This window comes from Syngnathus floridae, chromosome 6, assembly GCF_059516105.1.
Source record: "Syngnathus floridae isolate MCC-2025c chromosome 6, RoL_Sflo_1.0, whole genome shotgun sequence".
In the NCBI taxonomy this organism is placed as follows: Eukaryota; Metazoa; Chordata; class Actinopteri; order Syngnathiformes; family Syngnathidae; genus Syngnathus; species Syngnathus floridae.
In genome coordinates, this window is record NC_142418.1 from 4,984,756 (window position 1) to 4,996,739 (window position 11,984).

Sequence of the window (11,984 nt, forward strand, 5' to 3'; positions counted from 1 at the left end):
GATACGGCCTGCCACATCATTTTATGTGGCCCGCGAAGACAAATTGTGTATCAAATTCATGCCATTACGAAAATTGTAAATTGTCTTCACTTTAAAAAATAATCTTTTTAAAATACAGTTTTTACTAGTCTGACTTGAAAACATATTTGTCTGTTTTGCAGCTTATACTGTTTAGAATCGGGTTGACATAATGGCCCTCTGAAGGAAACTACGATGCGGCCCGCGGCAAAAATGAGTTTGACACCCGTCATGGTAACGCAAAGTTGTAGACTCTACAACTTTGCGTTACCATGACGACGACAGAGTGACTCCTGGGAGAAGGTACAGCAGTTGTCATGGTAACGTTTATCTCCATTGGTCAATCATTTGCTTTGGACGACTTCTTGGATTTGTTGCCAATTACGAATGGCAGGATATGAATTGTGATGCTACATTTGTTTTTTTCCCTGACAACCAGTCATAACTTTGAGTGTATCTTTTTGAATGTTGAGCGAATAAACATGAGTGATATTTGAGATGATCTCCATTCAGTGCCACTGAGGGATGACTATCGTAACTATGATCCATTTGATGCTTGGCTGAGTGCAATGCTAAAGCGAGAGCACCCGTACGTCTGCATTCAATCATTCTGTAAACAGATCCAGAAAAATGATCAGATCCACGCTTGGAAGTGGCTCTGAATTTTGATTTCAAGAGACGTACTGAACAAAAAAACAACTTTTAGGTCAAAGAGTGACGGTTTTGTTAACAATCAGACAAATCTCATTTTCATCCAAATCTGTGGAAAACGTTTGATTTTTTTTTTAAGAATTGCTTGAGATCTCCGCGTACTGTAATAAAAATCCAAAATATTTCTGGCACTTTCCACGGCTTGACCCCACCAAATCATTCTAAGCAAATGTAAGAGTAACAAAAGTAGTTTCAAGATTCAAGATTCAAGATTCAAGAGTTTTTTATTCGCCATGTTTGAGCGTGCCAAACAAGGAATTTGACTTCGGTAAATCACAGCCTCTGTTCAACATTTAGGTGACTAACAACAACACTCAGCACATGTGAAGAACGAAAGATATTCTCAAACATCCCCAGATCTTAAACTCCCAAGAGGGCAAGGAAAAACTCAAAACTCCAGCTATGGGAAATGAGAAACCTTGAGAAAAGTCCACAGATGGGAGGGTCCCTCTTCTAGGATGACCAGGCTGCAATGGATGCAGAGAGGACACATAGTACAAACAGTGTAAACAAAAAAGGTGTGGAAAGCAGGATGTTATTGCACAGTAATGACTCTGAGACTCTAAGAGTGGTGTGAGTTCATCAGAGCGACAGCCTGGGGGAAGAAGCTGTCTCTCTGTCTGCTGGTTCTAGTGTACAGAGCTCTATAACGGCGTCCGGAGGGGAGTAGTTCAAACAGGCTGCAACCTGGGTGCGAAGGGTCTGTTGAGATGTTACTTGCACGTTTCCTGGTCCTGGTCAGGTACAAGTCTTGAATAGATGGGAGGTTGATTCCAATTATCTTTTCTGCAGTCCTTATTGTCCGTTGCAGTCTGTGCTTGTCTTGTTTGGAGGCCGATCCAAACCAGACAGTGATGGAGGTGCAGAGGACAGACTGGATGATGGCAGTGTAGAAGGTCTTCAGCAGCTCCCGCGGCAGGTTGAACTTCTTGAGCTGTCTCAGGAAGTACAGCCTCTGCTGGGCCTTCTTCCGGACAGAGTCTATGTGGCCGGTCCATTTCAGGTCCCGAGAGATTGTGGTTCCCAGGAACTTGAAGGTGTCTGATGAGAGAATAGTATTACTGCGGATAGTGAGGGGTGAAAGTGGTGAAGGGCCTCGCCTGAAGTCCACTGTCATCTCCACGGTCTTGAGCGGGTTCAGGTCCAGGTGGTTTTGGCTGCACCAGTGGACCAGCCGCTCCACCTCCTGTCTGTACGCAGTCTCATCACCGTTCTGGATCAGTCCAATGAGAGTGGTGTCGTCTGCATACTTCAGGAGCTTCACAGAAGAGTCACTTGCGGAGAAATCGTTGGTGTAGTTTGACAAGTCTTGAGCGAACGTCATGAGAGCTTGTTTCCAAAGCTATTTTAAGATTCTTTTGTGAACAATAGCACGGCGCTTATAGTAAAAGAACTCTCTCGCTGTATACGAAAGTTGTGGGCGTTACCGTCGAGTCACTGAAGTGTGAGATGATCCGTTTCACGGCATAGTTCAGTGACGGGGCCTTAAATTCACCTCCAATGGGTGAGTCATGTTTACGTTATATTATTAAAAAAAAAAATCCAAGCTGTCTGGCTCATATCTGCCTGATATCGAGTGAAAAATGAAATAGATGAGGAGGTTGAACTCATTAGCATGGTTCAACGCCGCGGATCTCCTGATATGAATTCATTTCGAGGACAAGCAGACAACCTTCGCTGAGAGCTTCACAATGAGAGGCCAGTAGTTCAGATTTGAGCGTTCTACATAATGCTCAGCTCTTTGTTGGAATATTACAGCTGCGGTTTTGCCATTATTCACTCCAAAACAGGTTTGTTGCCTCTTTCTCAAAATGTCCGCCCCTCCTGTCACGTAAAAGCATTTGCAGCAGTCCAGGCAGCTTTGCGTACTTGTGGGACCCATCAAGTATTCAAAGTATCCCATTTCCCTTTGTCAAATGTCTCACTTGAGACACGGCACTGCCCTGGTAGCCTTTTATCGTTACTGTGAAATTAATACGGCGTTAAGTATCTTCGGGGTAATTTGTCTTACTCTGAGCCAATCAACGTGACACGTATCTCCGGTGACTGGGATTCCAGTTTGTAAGTCATCTATTTGAGCACATGTAAATGACAGAATTGTGAAAGTTTGAATGCTACAACCTCCGGCAGTATTCCGAGGTAAGATCCTGGACGGCCAATAGAATCACGGTCTGCTAATGAACTTGAAAGACTGCGCGGTGTTATTCCATCATTTTACGGCAATTTGTATCTGGGAAATTGAAAACAAAATTGAGGTTCTGCACCTCCATAAATACTGATTTGCAGTCAGGCGGGGGAAAAAAATACTCAACCTGAGATGAATATTCATAAATGCCGCGTTCCAATGTTTGGCGCTGCCAATGTAGGCAGCAGTTTGCCCAGCATGTGCTAAGCTAATTTGTGGCACGCTACTGTAGATGAGGAGGGAACAAAGTTTCCTTTATGCGGCACACCGACTAGGTGTGTGTCTTTGTCTAGTACGTAAGCAATCCCTTTTCCCTGCTGTGATGGCGTAAACGGTGAAAGCCAAGACCGCCACTGAAACAGCTTTTAACTTAATAGGTTGCCATTGGCACATGCAGCAATTACAGGGACATGTTAGTCCACTGGCAGAGTTTCAAATAGCTCTTTGTCGGACAACACCACATCGTGTTCACCATCGTGAAGCTATTTTGGGTCATTTGCATTGTGGAAGGTAGAGGCAGGATGTTTGGCGTGTTGGCTGTGACTAATATATTGTACGGCAGGGGTCACCAACCTTTCTTAAACCGAGAGCTACTTCCTGGGTACTGATTAAGGCAAAGGGCTACCTTCTGAAATAGCCAATTTGCTCAATTTGGCTTTCATTGTGTTATTATTGTCATTTCCAGTTCACGTGTAAGTGTGATTTTAACAAGAATAGCAAAACTACAGTCAAACCTTGGTTTTTGACCACAATCCTGTCATGCGGTCGCGTTTATTTTTCCGGTTTTTTGTCTCGTCGATGTCGTAACTTTACTTCCGGTTTTATTTTGTCATCCCTTCCGTTTCAGTTCGTGTTTCCTTCCTCGGTGTTTGGTTGTCTTGTCTTCCCTGATCCCGATTGTGTGCACCTGCGTAAGTGACACTAATTGTCAGCACCTGTGTCTCCGCCCTTTTGTGTGTATTTAGTCCGTGTCTTCCCCTTGTCCTGTGCCAGTGTGTCTTGCCTCGTCCCGACCACCAGCGATTCCTTGATGTCCGAGCTCTCCGTAAGACCCCTCCTTTCTGTCTCGCCACCGAGCGACGCTTTTGTTTGTGCCTTGATCCCCATCGCCTTTTTGTCTCGCCCCCGAGCGACGCCTTTGGTTAGTACTGTGATCCCCATAGCCTTTTTGTCTCGCCTCAGTGCGACGCCTTTTGTTTGTACTTTTTGCTACGTGTTTTCCCTCGTAAGAGGCGTTTTGATTTGTACTTTTAGCCTTTTGTCTCGCCTCAGTGCGACGCCTTTTGTTTGTACTTTTTGCCACGTGTTTTCCCTCGCAAGAGGCGTTTTGATTTGTACTTTTGATCAGTGTGCTTGCTGGAATAAATCCCAGAAAGAAACGACTCTGCATCCGAGTCCTCCGTCTTGTCCCCAGCCTGACAGTACACACTGGCCAGACATGGACTCGGCAGAGTCGGAGCACCTGTGCGCCGCAGTGCGCTCTCATGCCTCACAGCTCGCCCAGCACCAGAAGCAAGTGGGCGACTTGGGGGAAGAAATTCGAGGACTCGCTAAGTGTCAAGAAGAATTCAGAGGAGCGGTCGCCACCCAAGTAGCAAGGCTGGGTCAGCAAATGCAGGACGTGCTCTCGCTCTTGAACGCGGGACCTGCAGCGACCTCCAGTACACCCGCTGCTTCCCCAGTTACTCCCCTTGCCATAGCTCCCATGACCGGCGGTGCCAGACTGGCTCCTCCAGAGCGCTACTCCGGTGAACCCGGCCTTATTACAGATACAGGTGTTCGATCCAATCTCCGCTGACCGAGACAAGGCTCGCCAACTCTGTCAAATAGTCCAGGGACAAGACACCGTCGGAGACTACGCCATCCGGTTCCGCACGCTGGCCGCGGAGTGCGGTTGGAACGCAACGGCACTATATGACATCTTCCTCCGGGGCCTCTCTGGATCCATACAGGATCAGCTAATCCCCTTAGACCTTCCCACCGACCTCGACGCCCTCATCGCTCTGGCTATCCGCACTGACAACCGGCTGCAAGAGTGGAGGAAGCACCGAAGCAGGAACACCCCCGCCTTCGTCCCAGTAGCCGGCCCTGACGTTCACCACTCCAGGCTGGACGGGGATCGGCAGCGCCAGGAGCCAGAACCGATGCAGTTGGGCAGAGCTAAGTTAACAGAGGAGGAGAAGTTACGGCGACGCCGAGAGGGAAGATGCTACTACTGCGGTGAGCTCGGACACCTCCTTCTCTCCTGTCCAGTGAGGAGGACCCTGAAGGTAAGCGCCTTCTCTGCGGCTCTGTCCCCGGGGCGAGTGCTCCCCAAGGGCAGGATTACACAGTTGGGAAGAGAAATAGAACTTGAAGTATTAATAGACTCAGGAGCAGATGAAAGCTTGATAGACTGGGCATTTGCTCGCCGGTGGGGGGTAAAGACTGAGCTGATGAACACTCCCGTGAAAGCTAAGGCACTCAATGGACAGGCACTTTTTGAAATAACTCACATAACAGAACCAGTCTCGTTGTCGATAGGTCCCCACCAGGAGAATATAAGGCTACATGTCGTGACCTCTCCAATGAACCCTCTCATTCTCGGGTATCCATGGCTTCAACGCCACAACCCCGCCATAGACTGGGGATCAGGGGAAATAACGGGATGGGGGCCCGACTGTCATGATTCCTGTATCAGGTCTAACCCGCGCGCTGTGCCTCCTGCTCTAGACGCGCAAACCCCCGACTTAACCGGGGTCCCTGCGTGTTACCACCCATGGGCCGAGGTATTCAGCAAGGCCAAGGCTACCTCCCTACCTCCCCACCGTCCGTATGATTGCGCCATTGAACTCCTGCCGGGTTCAACTATACCTAAGGGGAGGCTTTATTCTCTTTCGGGACCTGAAAAGCAAGCCTTGAACGAATATATAGACTCCTCCCTGCAAGCAGGACTGATTCGACCATCATCGTCGCCTGCGGGGGCGGGATTCTTTTTCGTGGGCAAGAAGGACGGCACCCTACGTCCCTGTATTGATTATAGTCCTCTCAATCAGATCACAATCAAGAACCGGTATCCGCTCCCACTGATGTCGACCGTGTTCGACCAACTACAGCAAGCCCGGGTGTTTACAAAGTTAGATTTGCGCAACGCATACCATCTAGTGCGCATCCGGGACGGGGACGAATGGAAGACAGGGTTCAACACCCATCGAGGACACTTCGAATACCTAGTCATGCCATTTGGTCTCACCAATGCTCCCGCTGTGTTTCAGGCCATGATCAATGATGTTTTGAGAGACTGTTTGGACCGTTTTGTATATGTATATTTGGATGATATTTTGATTTATTCCCCGGATCTGAAGACCCATAGGATTCACGTCGAGACGGTGCTGCGACGTCTCCTTGCACACCAACTATACGTAAAGGCCGAGAAAAGTGAATTCCACAAGAACACCGTATCTTTTCTCGACTTCATCGTGGCCCCGGGCAAGGTTGAGATGGACCCGGCGAAAGTTAGCGCGGTTACGGAATGGCCTACCCCTGACTCACGCAGAAAGGTGCAGCAATTCCTGGGCTTTGCCAATTTTTATCGGCGGTTCATCAAGGGCTTCAGTGCCACGGCGGCTCCCTTGCACGCACTCACGTCTCCTAAGGTCCCCTTCCGCTGGTCAGCGGAGGCGGAGGCGGCTTTCCGGGAGCTAAAGAACCGTTTCAGCACCGCTCCCATCCTCACGCTTCCTGATCCGTCGCGACAGTTTGTGGTGGAGGTGGACGCCTCCAATCAAGGAGTAGGGGCCATCCTATCACAGAGAGCCAAGAGCGACAACAAGCTACACCCGTGCGCGTTCCTGTCTCGACGGCTGACGCCCGCCGAACAGAATTATGATGTGGGGGATCGCGAACTGTTGGCAGTTAAGCTGGCATTGGAAGAATGGAGACATTGGCTGGAGGGTGCACAGCAGCCTTTTTTGGTTTGGACAGACCATAAAAATCTTGAATACATAAAGTCAGCAAAGAGATTGAATTCCCGTCAAGCCCGCTGGTCACTTTTTTTCAATCGCTTTAACTTTTCTCTATCTTACAGACCGGGATCCAAAAACACCAAGCCTGACGCCCTCTCCCATGTCTACAACTCAGATCCAGAACTCAAGAAACCCGAATCCATTCTGCCTCCTCATTGCCTGGTGAGAGCAGTGACCTGGCCAATCAAAGGCCGGGTACAGCGGGCCAATGGAAACAAGCCACCCCCTAGTGGTTGCCCGGAAAACAGACTTTTTGTCCCAGATCAATTCCGATCCCAAGTCATCCATTGGGCTCACACCTCCAGACTCTCTTGTCATCCAGGCATGCGCAGAACCCTGTTTGTCATCCAGCAGCGATTCTGGTGGCCCTCCATGAGGGCAGACATCAAAGAATACGTGGCAGCCTGTCCCGTCTGCGCCCGGAATAAGAACTCCCACGGCGCCCGTATGGGGTTGCTGCATCCCCTACCCATTCCTTCGCGTCCATGGGCCGAGATATCCATGGACTTCGTCACCGGACTTCCGGCCTCGCATGGGCGGACCACCATACTCACGGTAGTAGACAGATTCTCAAAGATGGCTCACTTTATCGCCTTGCCCAAGCTCCCGTCCGCTAGACGAACAGCCATAGTGATGATGGACCACATATTCCGGGTTCATGGGTTTCCGAAAGACATTGTCTCCGATAGGGGGCCCCAATTCGTGTCCAGGTTTTGGAGGGAGTTTTGCAGGCTCATAGGGGCAACAGTGAGTCTCACGTCAGGCTATCATCCGGAGGCGAACGGGCAGACGGAACGTATCAACCAGCAGTTGGAGACAAGCCTCCGCTGCCTGGTCTCCCAGAACCCCTCCTCGTGGAGCAAGCACCTCACCTGGGTGGAGTATGCCCACAACTCCCTGCCCACCACGGCTACAGGTATGTCCCCCTTCAAGTGTGTGTATGGCTACCAGCCCCCAGTCTTCCCTGATAGTGAGCCGGAGGTGACGGTGACCTCGGCCCACGCCTTGGTGCGCCGCTGTCGTCGCGTCTGGTCGGCGGCACGGGCCACGCTGGTCCGACAGGGGGACCGAGTCAAGCTGATGGCTGACCGGAGGAGACGTCCGGCGCCCGTGTACCAGCGGGATCAACGTGTCTGGCTGTCCGCCAAGGATCTCCCCCACCGGGGGGACTCCAGGAAACTGGCGCCTCGCTTCGTGGGTCCATTCCCCATCACCAAGGTCGTGTACCCGGCCGCGGTGCGCCTCCGCTTGCCCAGGTCTCTTGCAGTCCACCCCACCTTTCACGTCGGGAAGATCAAGCCGGTTGTGGACAGTCCGTTGGTGCCGGACCCTGCGCCGCCCCCGCCTCCGCGGACTGTGGGAGGTGGGACGGCCTACACCGTGAAGGAACTGGTGGACGTGCGCAGAAGAGGCCGGGGCTGGCAGTACCTGGTGGACTGGGAGGGTTATGGGCCGGAGGAGCGGCAATGGGTGCCGCCTAGTTATATTTTGGACCCGGGACTGTTTGAGGACTTTTATGCGGCTCACCCTGAGGCTCCTGGGCCGTCTGGGATCCGGCCCTAGGGGGGGGGGGTTCTGTCATGCGGTCGCGTTTATTTTTCCGTTTTTTTGTCTCGTCGATGTCGTAACTTTACTTCCGGTTTTATTTTGTCATCCCTTCCGTTTCAGTTCGTGTTTCCTTCCTCGGTGTTTGGTTGTCTTTTCTTCCCTGATCCCGATTGTGTGCACCTGCGTAAGTGACACTAATTGTCAGCACCTGTGTCTCCGCCCTTTTGTGTGTATTTAGTCCGTGTCTTCCCCTTGTCCTGTGCCAGTGTGTCTTGCCTCGTCCCGACCACCAGCGATTCCTTGATGTCCCAGCTCTCCGTAAGACCCCTCCTTTCTGTCTCGCCACCGAGCGACGCTTTTGTTTGTGCCTTGATCCCCATCGCCTTTTTGTCTCGCCCCCGAGCGACGCCTTTGGTTAGTACTGTGATCCCCATAGCCTTTTTGTCTCGCCTCAGTGCGACGCCTTTTGTTTGTACTTTTTGCTACGTGTTTTCCCTCGTAAGAGGCGTTTTGATTTGTACTTTTAGCCTTTTGTCTCGCCTCAGTGCGACGCCTTTTGTTTGTACTTTTTGCCACGTGTTTTCCCTCGCAAGAGGCGTTTTGATTTGTACTTTTGATCAGTGTGCTTGCTGGAATAAATCCCAGAAAGAAACGACTCTGCATCCGAGTCCTCCGTCTTGTCCCCAGCCTGACAAATCCGTTCCAGAAGGTGGTTCGAGAAGCGAATCGGTCGAATTCCGAATCTATTTTTCCCATTACAAATAATGGAAAAAAGTTGAATCCGTTTCAAGACAAAAAAAACCGCCTTTTTTAAGCAATTTTTCATTTGCGCATATTTGTCCGATCGCGCAACTGCAGCATACCGCCGAACGCGCAAACGTAACGTGTCGCCCACCGCGCAACTGCACCGCGCTGATCGCATTATTGTGGCGGTCGCTGAAATTTAGAAAATATTTTTAAAGTCCTGATGTACTTTCCAAAATTTAAGTGGACCTCAGTGCGCAGGGAGCTTAATTTGGTCCAATCGCGCAACCGCAGGGCGCCGCGCGCTCACTGTCGCATTGCTTTAAGAGTGTCTTTGTATTTTAGGATGGCTTTACTGCACCCACTTGCTTTCTTTGGAGGCATGATTAGGGGTTAATACAAACCTCAAAGTAACGAAAATACAATAACAACGGAATCAGTCGGCATCAGGGCCGCGCGATCGGGTTTTCTCGGGTCCTCCCGGCCAGTGACGTGCGGTGAGGGTTGGGGATGGTGAGGCACTGACTCAGAGTCAGATTTACAAACGTACTGTATGACGCTAAGGCACTGACTCACAAGTCAGATTTACAAGCATACATGGTTGTTATCCCATTCTTGATTAAATTTAATAACATTTTAAACACACCACTGTACATTTAAACACACCACTGCAGTATTCTTACATTTACTTGTATATGAAGTCTTTTTTAGAGTACCAATCCTTTTGAAACTAACGTGTTGTAGTCCGTGCCGGGAGGCCCGTAGTTTGAATTAATCCTCGCAAATCTGGCGTTGGTCTTCCCTTACTTATAATTTCTTGCTTTGACTGAAAGTCAAGTTTTGAAAAATGTCTTATCTTCGAGATTATATCCTCCATTTTCGGGGAAAATAAAGCCAAATAGCAACGCGTTAGCACCGAATGTTGTTGGTTGTTTTTCTTTTCTTTTTTTTTCTTCTTAATTTACTCTCGCATTTACATACTCGTGTCGTGAACTATTAGCCGCAGGCTCACTATCGCCCCATCTTTGAGGCAAAAGTACTGGCTGCCTCAAGGCCCGTATTTTCCCGCTGACTGCAAGCACGCGCCGTTTGCACGCGCTCAGTACAGTGTGTGAGTGGTGCACACTCTCACACGCACCCCCTGAGAGGCACGACCTGTCACTGCCTCAGCTTCCATGATTCTCGTCTCCCGTTGTTATTTGAACAAAAAATACAGCTATTTTGACTATGAAAATGATCCAAATGTATAGGAAACACACCAAAATTGCATTAAAAGCATAGACCACAGGACAGATATTATATTGTGTTTTATTATATTATTCATTTTTTAACAACTTATGGTGACAGCTGAGGAAACCATGTTGAGCCCTTTACCGCCCCTGGTGGCAAGGTGAGGCACTGCCTCACCTGCCTCCTGTGAGTGCACGTGCCTGCTCCCGGCTCCTCTCGCGAGGTTCGACCTCCGAATTTTGTTCGACAACCGAAGCAAAAAATCGCGAATTTTTTGTTAGAATTCCAATTTGATCGAGAACCAGGACGTTCGAAAACCGAGGTTTGACTGTAAAATAAATAGATGCAGCTCACTGACAAGTGCCGCTATTTGAGCTAATTTTAGAACAGTCCTGCGGGCGACTCATGCGGTCCTCACGGGCGACCTGGTGCCCACGGGCAACGTGTTGGTGACCCCTGGTATAGTGTGTCGGTCTCTAGCCACCGAGAAGCAAATCAGATTTCAAAACAGTCAACGAATAAAAAACGAACAAATTCTTACATTGATTGGGTATAACACCTTAGCTCAGAAAAGGTTACATTCAATTTATGGCATTAAAACCAGTGACCTCAAGACAAGATTTTGCATTTTGACGTTGGTGAGTAATGGGAAAGAATCCCCCCGATTTAAATCAAGGAGCAGAAGCCAAGAGTCAAAACGGTAAAAAAAAAAAAAGGATTATAAAAAAATATTGCCGGAACTGTTAGTGTGCTGCAGTCAGAGCGTCCTGACCGCAGGTCAAGTAGCTGTCTGATGAATTAATTAAGGTCAGAAGCTGATAGCAATTTCACGGTCGTCTATTGCATTAACATGCGGTCTCTCGCGTATGGCCTGCTAAGAAACCGCTATTTACACAAAGAAGGCGGTAGAGACCTCCAATAATATTTAGTAGATTGTACAAAATACGGAAAAGAATTCACACGTGACGCCATTGAGAAAGCTAACAGCAGTCATCGGTGCTATTGATCCTGTCATTGGGTCAGAGGTTGAGTGACTGACAAAATTTACAGGTAGAATATAAAGTGTACCATTCCAAAACGTCACGGGTACCTTGGAGTATTTTCTTTCCTAGGTTGACAATTTTGACTGCAGCCACTTTTCAGTGTCTCGTGGGTATCATTTCCTGTCGCTGATGCCGACCGCCTGGGAGATCAGAAGAAGAATCCCCAAGGGGTGTTGATCCAGACGTGCGCTACGGTTTGAGCTGCTGAATTACGTTCAAGCCTTCACCGTGTTCAAGGAAACGGAGCCCGACGTTGCCCATAAGCCCGCCCACGTGTCATTGAATATTTATCAAGTATCTGATTTGAGGGGGAGAGATTTGGCAGGTCCCCTCAAGGCGCGCCGCAACTCAACACCCTGTAATAGAAGCTCCAAAAAGGCTGCTGTCATTTTTTTTCCCACCCCGAGGACATGCTTCATTAATTACAAGCTGGCTGCTACACTGCAGTCCCTGAGCAAACTTTTCCACATTAGCGCAGCGTTAAGAACTGAATTGTGAAAT

General features: G+C 49.2%; 1 long non-coding RNA gene across 1 annotated transcript; it reads right to left on the reverse strand.

Moving 5' to 3' along the window:
* Window positions 1-934: 934 nt before the first annotated feature.
* Window positions 935-11,670, reverse strand: LOC148395998 (uncharacterized). The gene is made up of 2 exons (XR_015859094.1): window positions 11,531-11,670; window positions 935-2,003 (listed from the first exon to the last, which is right to left on the reverse strand). It is a non-coding gene; the product is annotated as an uncharacterized LOC148395998 (long non-coding RNA).
* Window positions 11,671-11,984: the final 314 nt, after the last annotated feature.